The sequence below is a fragment of the Hemitrygon akajei genome, unplaced genomic scaffold, assembly GCF_048418815.1.
Source record: "Hemitrygon akajei unplaced genomic scaffold, sHemAka1.3 Scf000182, whole genome shotgun sequence".
Lineage (NCBI taxonomy): Eukaryota > Metazoa > Chordata > Chondrichthyes > Myliobatiformes > Dasyatidae > Hemitrygon > Hemitrygon akajei.
The window spans coordinates 757553-765753 of NW_027332068.1; the positions used below are offsets into that span (position 1 = coordinate 757553).

At 45.3% G+C, this 8201-nt stretch overlaps 1 long non-coding RNA gene across 1 annotated transcript; it reads left to right on the forward strand.

The window, feature by feature from the left end:
- Positions 1-670: 670 nt before the first annotated feature.
- On the forward strand, positions 671-7993 carry LOC140724272 (uncharacterized). The gene is made up of 3 exons (XR_012098080.1): positions 671-750; positions 1845-1937; positions 7901-7993. It is a non-coding gene; the product is annotated as an uncharacterized lncRNA (long non-coding RNA).
- The last annotated feature ends 208 nt before the right edge of the window (positions 7994-8201 follow it).

The window sequence follows — 8201 nt, forward strand, 5'->3', positions numbered from 1 at the left end:
GGAGGATGTGGAATTCAGTAACTGGTGGTTGAGTGAGTGCTGTATAAACTTACATGGTGGACTGCGATAGGCTTGTGATGGTCTGATGGAATGCAGATCTTGCAGATTCCTGTAGTCTAGTCCCATCACAAACTTATTCAATACTTCCTATCCAACACTCATCATGTGCCCCTGAAAGAAACACGTTCAGTGTCTTTTGGGAATAGAACGGTACAGAGTATGACTTTGTGCACAGCCCCATAACCATCTGGAAGTCAGTGGAAGGGGTGGTAGAAATGGAGGCTCTCCCATGTCTCTGCGGTGGTAATTTGAATGTCTGTGTTTCTATAACAACAGAGGAGGTTCTTGGGAAACAAAGATCCGAATGCAGACAAGTCGCCTGGACCAGATAGTGTACACGCAAGAGATCTAGAAGAGGTGGCTGAAAGATTATGGAGGCATTAGTAATAATCCTTCAAGAATGACTGGATTTTATATGTTTCTGGAAGACAAGAAAATTACACATATCGCCCCACTCTTGAAGAAGGTAGTGAGTCAGAAACAAGGAAACTATCGGCCTATTACACTAACCTCAGTGTTTGGGAGGACGTTGGAGTCCCAGACTGGTGGTCTGTAACCTGTTCCTTTGTACCCACCATGTACCCCTGTTTATTACAGATCCAACATCTGTATCAACTCCACAACCCAAGGGGACATCACCTGATCCAAGTGATGATTTGTCCACGATCACGGACCCAGATACAAGCTCAGGTACCAGTTGTGGGGATGTGTTTTACACAGACTACACTCTGAAATTATCATCCAATGGATTCGACCAGAATCAAGGGACTGACTGAATGGACATGGGTGATGGACGGAGCAGGGCAGATGGTTAACGTAGCTGCCAAGGGACACATTGCTGTAGCGGCCAAGGGAAACTGGTGACTGTGCGGCCGAGAGAGTTGGGTGTCAGTGCGCCCGAGGGAGATTGGTGTCGGAGTGGATGAGGGAGACGTGTGTTGGAGTGTCCGAGAGACCCGTGTGTCGGAGCAGCCGAGGGAGATCGGTGACGGTGCAGCCGAGGGGGACGGGCGACAGACTAACCAAGGACAGAGGGGTGTTGGATGGCTCAAGTGGTGTGTGATTGACCGAAGGGAGAGTTTTGAGAGAGCAAGTAAATCTCTTGGATGATGGTTCTGAACAATGGGGATGGGCTTGGGGTTTGCCATGTGCAGCAGGGATGGTATCGGTCACTGCGCCTGGCATATGTGTCCGTGGGAGGATTGACTGTAACATACAGATGTGCCTTTGTTGGTAAGTTGGAAGTCTGGTTGTGGTGATTCCGGTAGGCTCGTCCCATCAGAAGCTAGCACAGTACATCGTCTCCAACACATAGTGTCTCTTGCGAGCAGTAGGGTACAGAGCATGACCTTGTCCACATTCGCATAACCATCTAGAACGGCATTGTCTGTGGTTTGGTGGTTGAAATGGATCCTTTTGCAAATTGCAATGGTGGAGCTTTATCTGGACTGTGTTACCATAATGAGAGAGGAGATTCCTGGGAAACTGAAAGGTCTGAATGTCGATGAGACATCTGAATGAGATGATGTATGCCCAGAGTTCTGGAAGAGCAGGCTGAAGAGATTGTGGAAGGATTGGTTATGATATTTCAAGAATCATTAGATTCTGTATTGGGTCTGGATGTGAAAAATTACTAATTTAACTCCATTCTTCGAGAAGGCAGAGACGCAGAAGGAAGAATACTACAGGCTAGTTATTATGGCCTCAGGGTCCAGATGTTGGATTACCAACGGGATGGGCAATTGTCTGTTCCTCTATTCTAACCACGTGCCTGTTTATTACAGATTCAGCATCTGATCCAAATCCACAACCCAAGGGGACAACTCCCGAGCCAAGCGATGATTTCTCCACAATCAATAACCCAGAAACAAGCTCAGGTATCAGTTGTGGGGATGTGTTTTACAGAGACTCCTCTCTGCAATTATTGTTCAACAGATAAAACCAGCATCAAGCAACTAAATGAGAGGAGATGGGTAATGGATGGCACAAGGGAGATGGGTGATGGAGTGGCAGAGTGGGATGAGTGATGGAGTGGCAGATTCGGATGGGTGACAGTGTTGCTGAAGGGTATGGCTGACAGAGTGGCCATGGGAGATGGTTGTAAGGGTTCCTGAAGCAGATGAGTGCACTAGTGGCTGAGGGAGATAGGTGATGAGGCGCTGAGGACAGAGGAGTGTGGGAAGGTCCAGAAGGTGTCGGAGTGACCAAAGGTAGAGTCGTGAGGAAGCAAGTTAAAGAGTGGTGCATGACGGGTCTGACCAATTGGAATGGACACAAACATCTAGGTATACTGAGCAGTGTGTGTTGTGGAGGCCACTGGGACTGGTACGTGGAACCGCGGGATGGACTGAAGGTCATGCATTGTGATAAACATGAAGTGAAGTGAATGTACAGATGCTGGGGATAGTTGTGTGACCATAGCATACATAGTCAGATCCCAGCATTCCTGGATGTTACATCCTGGAGAATTGTTCTGGGGTGTCTGACTCAGAACGGGAATAGGGGGAATTGTGAAACAGCCATCTCGTAGAAAGCTGGAGGTGATTTGCAATGGACAACATAGTTCAGCTGAGGGGACCTCTCATGCGAGGGGCAAGTGGAATGCAGTGATTTCTGATTGGGTGAGTGGTGTATAACCTTACATGGTGGAACACAATGGGCTTGCGATAGCATGATTGAAGGTTGGTTGTGGTTATTCCTGTAGTCTCGTTCCATCACCGGTTCATACTATGCATCCTCTCCAACACTCACTATACATCCATCATTTAAAACACGTTCAGGGACTCTTAAGAGCAATCGGTACAGAGCGCAACCTAGTCCACTGTCCCAGAAACATCAACATGCACTTTGTTAGTGGTATGGGTTGTAGATCTTTCAAGAATCATTACAAATCCCTCCACAATCTCTTCAGCCTACTGTTCCAGAACACTGGTGGTGCACAATCTCATTCAGATGTCTCATTCTGGAATCATTCTGGGTGAGTGGAAAATTACGATTGTAACTCCACTCTTCAAGAAGGTAGAGAGGCAGAAGGAAAGATACTACAGGCCAGTTATTCTAGCCTCAGTGACTGGGAGATGTTGGAGTCCCCACTGGATGGTCAATTGTCTGTTCTGTTCCCACTATGTGGCCCTGTTTATTACAGATTTAGCATCTGTACCAACTCCACAACCCGAGGGGACAACTCCTGAGCCTGGTGATGATTTGTCTGCGATCAAGGGCCCAGAAACAATCTCAGGTATCAGTTATAGGGATGTGTTTTACAGAGACTCCTCCCTGCAGTTCGCATTCAACAGACTCAACCAGCATCAAGTGACTGACTGAGAGGAGAAGGGTGACGGAGTGGTCAAGGAGGATGTGTGTCAGTGAGTTGAGGGGTTTGGATGATGGAGTGATCCAGGGAGATGTTTGAGGGGGTTGCCATGGGAGATTGGTGTGTGGTGTGTGGGAAGGCCAAATAGGTGTGGGAGGGCCAAAAAGGTATGGGAAAGACCAAGCCAGAGGGGTGTGGAAATGAGTAAAAGTGTTTCATGTTGGGCCGGATCAATTAGAGTGGACACAAATATCTAGGTATTGTGTGCAGTGTCTGTATGGAGGCCATTTGCTCTGGTACGTGGCACAACAGGTTGAAGGAAAGTGCATGTGCTCTGATAAACATGAAGTGTTTCTGAAGAATGTGCAGATGTTGGAGATAATTGAGTGACCGTAGCATTCAGGGTCAGATCTGAGTTTCCCTGGATGTTGCATCCTAGGCAAATGGTCTGGAGTGTCTGACGTATTCGGAAGATCGGACTTAGATTGGGAATGGAGTAATTATCAAAGAGGCTTTGACCCAATTGGTAGAATGTTGGAGGTGATTTGTTTGGGATGACTTAGGATCTGTCATGGGAGGAAGAAGCGGACTGCAGAGACTGGTGGATGGATGAGTGTTGTATATCCGTACATGTCCGGGCGTGATGGACATGTGTTGGTACGATAGAAGGCTGGTTGTGGTGATTCCTATAGTCTCTTCCCATCACAATCTAGCACAATACACCCTCTCCTAAACTCACCATGTGTCTCTGATTTAAAACACATTCATGGTCTCTTTGGAACAGTAGGGTACAGACCAAGACTTTGTCCACAATCCCAGAACCATCTACAAGCACATTTGTCAGTGGTAGCTGTTTTAGATATGGACCCTCACCCAAGTCTCTGTGGTGAAGCTGTGGACTGGTCTGTGGGATGAAGGGAATAATATCCCAGGTTACACAACCTCTCCTTATAACTTAGGTACTGAAATTCAGGCAAGTGTCTTGTGAATATATTATAACAATTGTCTTGTCTTGTGAATATATTATAACAGTCTTTCTGATTTGGTGACATGTTTCCGAAAACTGATGAATGAAGCTGGTATTCTGAGTGCAGCCTCATCACTGCCTCATAGCACTACAACATAACTTGTCACATCCTATAGTTAATGCCCTGACTGATGAAGGGCAGCATAGTATGCATTAACAAGAACAGGTGAACCACCCAGCCAACTGAATGTACTCTATTTGAGGAAATGTCCATTCTTGAAAAGAAAAAATATGGAAACCTGTTCACACTGCATGGAAGCTTACTAGAAGAGAGTCTAATATCAAATAATTTTGAATTTTTAAAGCTCCGTAGACCTGATAACTGTTTTTTCCTCACAAGAGCTCAGAGCTGAATGAGCTATAGTGATTAATCTGAACATCCATCTGCTGCTGTTTACACATTCAGGAATTCTGCAGAAAGAGTGGACATCTCATTGAAACCCTTCAAATTGTGAAAGACTCTAAGGAGTAGATGTGTAGAGGATGTTTCCTCTGATGGGGGAGTCTAAGACCAGTGGACACAGCCTCAGAATAGAGGGATGTCCACTTAGAACATAGATGAAGAGGAATTGCTTTTGGCACAGAATGGTAAATCTGTGGGACAGTTGCTACAGGTGGCTGAGGATGTCAAGTCAATGGGTATAGTTAAGGTAATGGTTGCTCAGGGCATGAAGGGAGAAGCCAGAAGACTGTGTCTGAGAGAGAACTGTGTCAGCCATAATGAAATGGTGGGGCAGAAAATGGGCCAAATGTCTTTATTCTGCTCCTATATCTTATGGTCGTATAGGAGCATAGTTAGGCCATTTGGCCTACCATGTGTACTCCCCATTCCATGGCTCTAAACTTCGCTCTTTGCCTACTTCCCTGTAACCTTTGACACTGGAATAATCAAGAAAATATTAGCCTCCTTTTCAAATGACTTGGCTTCCACAGCTGTTCATGGCAATGAGTTCCACAGAAACTCCCGCCCGCAGGTTGAAAAAAATCCTCCTTATTTGATGTTATTTATTGTTTATTTAGCGATATTGAGCAGAGGAGGCTCTTTCAGACTTTTGAGCCACGCTGCCCCAGCCACCACCGACAAACCTGATTAACCCTAAACTAATCATGGGACAATTAACAATGACCAATTAACCAACCTGGTGTGTGTTTGGACTCCGGGAGAAATCCTGATAACCCAGGGAAAACCCATGCATTTTGCATGGAGACATACCAAATGGAACCGGAATTGATCTCCAATCTCCAGAATGCTCTATGCTGTAATAGTGTCGTGCTCACCACTACGATACTGTTGTGCCCATCTCTGTTCTAAATGGACCTTCCTCAAGTCAGATGTTTGAAAGGCCATTACTAATGCTTCCTCAATCCCTTAGGCTGCTTGTTTCAGATCCCTCTGGGTGTAGACCAACTGGATCAGGCATTTTCTCTCCAAGCAACTTCTTCCCCCGACACTCTTGAATTTATGGCATTCTGCTTCTGTCTGCCACAGTGAAGGCTGACACAAAATAATTATTTTGTTTGGCACCTTTTTTTCCTCCCACATTACTACCTCCCAGTGTCAGTTTCCAACATTCCGATGCCTACCCTCATTTCTCGTTTCCTCTTTATATGTCTAAAACCTCTGAGATTTTTAAAAATATTATTTGATAGCTTTCCTTCATATTTCATCTTCTTTCTTATGTTTTTTTAGTTGCCTTCTGTTGGTTTTCAAAGCTTCCTAATCATGTATCTTACCACTAACTTCTTCATCTTTGGGGTATCTATCTTTGCCTTCAAAATTGCCTCCAGAAACTCTTACCATTATTTTTTTCTCTCTTATTTCCCTGCTAATGTCCCTTTCCAATCAAAATTTACCAGCTCCTCTCTCATGCCTCTGTAATTCCCTTTAATCCAGTGAAATATGGATGCATCTGACTTCATTCTCCCTCTGAACTTGTAGGGTGAATTCTTTCATATTATGAACAGTGCACCCTAAGAATTTATTACCCTCAGCCAACCATGTATCTGTACCATACCCCTATTCCTGCCTTGACTAACGTGACACTGGGAGTAGACCAGAGAAGTCTTGCTCTTCTGACTCTTCCATAACTCCCTATACTCACTGTGCAGCCCCTCTTTGCCATTTCTACCCATGCTACAGGTGCCGATGTGCACCATGGGCTCTGGCTGCTCATCCTGTCTCAAGAATATTTTGCAGTCTCTCTGTGACATCTTTGACCCTAGCACCTTGCAGGCAACATACCATCCTGGCGTTTCCTTCTCAGCCGGAGAATCTGCACAGTCCTCTGAACTATTGTGTATCCTTCCACTATCGCTCAACTTGAATTTACCCTTATCATCTGAGCCTTAAAGTCGGTCATATTGCCACGACCTGGTGGATGCTATTGTGCTTTGATAGGTCATACCCCCAGCAGTATCCAATGAGTCTACTTGCTGAGTGGAGCGATCACCGGGGAACCCTGCGCTATCTGCTTACACCCCGTAGTTCTCCAGGTGATCAGCATATTACTCTCTGGAGCCTGCAATCTGGGTGTGAGTACTTCAGTAAAAGGTTCATCCATGAAGTATTCAGGCTCCAGGACATTCTGAGTATGCCCAGCTCAATTTCCCTGATCTCCTCAGTCAGGAGCTGAAGTTGGCCATTCTGCAAATGTAGTCATCAGGGAGACTCTTGGGTACCCTAAGATCCCATATGATAGAGGAGGAGCATTTCACTGGCCTTAGCTAACATCCTGGCTACAATAGATATGTCTTTGGCTCTAAAATCTTAAGCTTAAGATCTACAATCAACTAAATGATTGCAAACAATTCAGCACCTTGGTCTCTGCCTGTTCTTGCCAAAGCCTTTTGAGTGAAAGCCTGACCATTCTATCACTGACTTACTCCAACAACGGCCGTTCCACCTACAACTCATTTTTCATTACTGACCCTTGATAAGTTACTAACAATCCAAGTGATTCCTGTCAGGTCTCGGTCACTTTTAAAAGCTGGTGCAGGAAGTCCACAAGGAACATCTTCAACTCACAACGTGACCTTCTGCTCGGCAGGCATGTCCTGACATGTGAAATCCACAAAAACTCTCCAATTCACTCCGCGATCTCCCATTCAGCAGATATCAATGGGAAGAATAATGGTTACCTCCAGAGGAGAGGAATAAGGAAAGCGAGATGGGTCCCATGCCAAGATGCAGGGTGGAGAATGCAGGAGTAAAGGAAAAACCCAGTTCTGGGATTGTCCACGTGCACAGTGGTGTCTTCAAGCTCAGGTGTGAGTAGTGGGGATTACTGAAAATAAATATTAGTCAGACATTACTTCCATGAAATTTATCCCCACTCAGAAGGAGGGTAATATCAATTGTTTGTGGGGGAAAGATGGTGAAGGTAAGAGCGATAATGCTGCCTTCAACATGGAATCCTCCCTCTGCTCTACGAACATCTGTCCCAGCCCAATGACTTTTCTCAAAGTTCACACCCTCAACTCTCTCTGTTGTTTTATTCCAGATTCCCAGATATCCACAAGTGAAAAAGCCAGAAATTCATCATCTGGAGAATACACCCAGGAACCATCATCTGTCCCAGTGGGAGATACGTCCACAGGTACCAAATTCTGTTTCTTTCAGGCTCATTCAGTCACTCCTATTCTCTGACTACAAACAGCTCATGGATGAATTCACCTGCTATATATCCAGTACAGTGCAGATTATTGCCAAAAGTGTTAAGTCCTGTGACACGTAACCTGTGACGGGTTAAAGAATCAGCAGAAATGGAAAACACTTTGGAGTCTGGTATTGCTATGAACTAA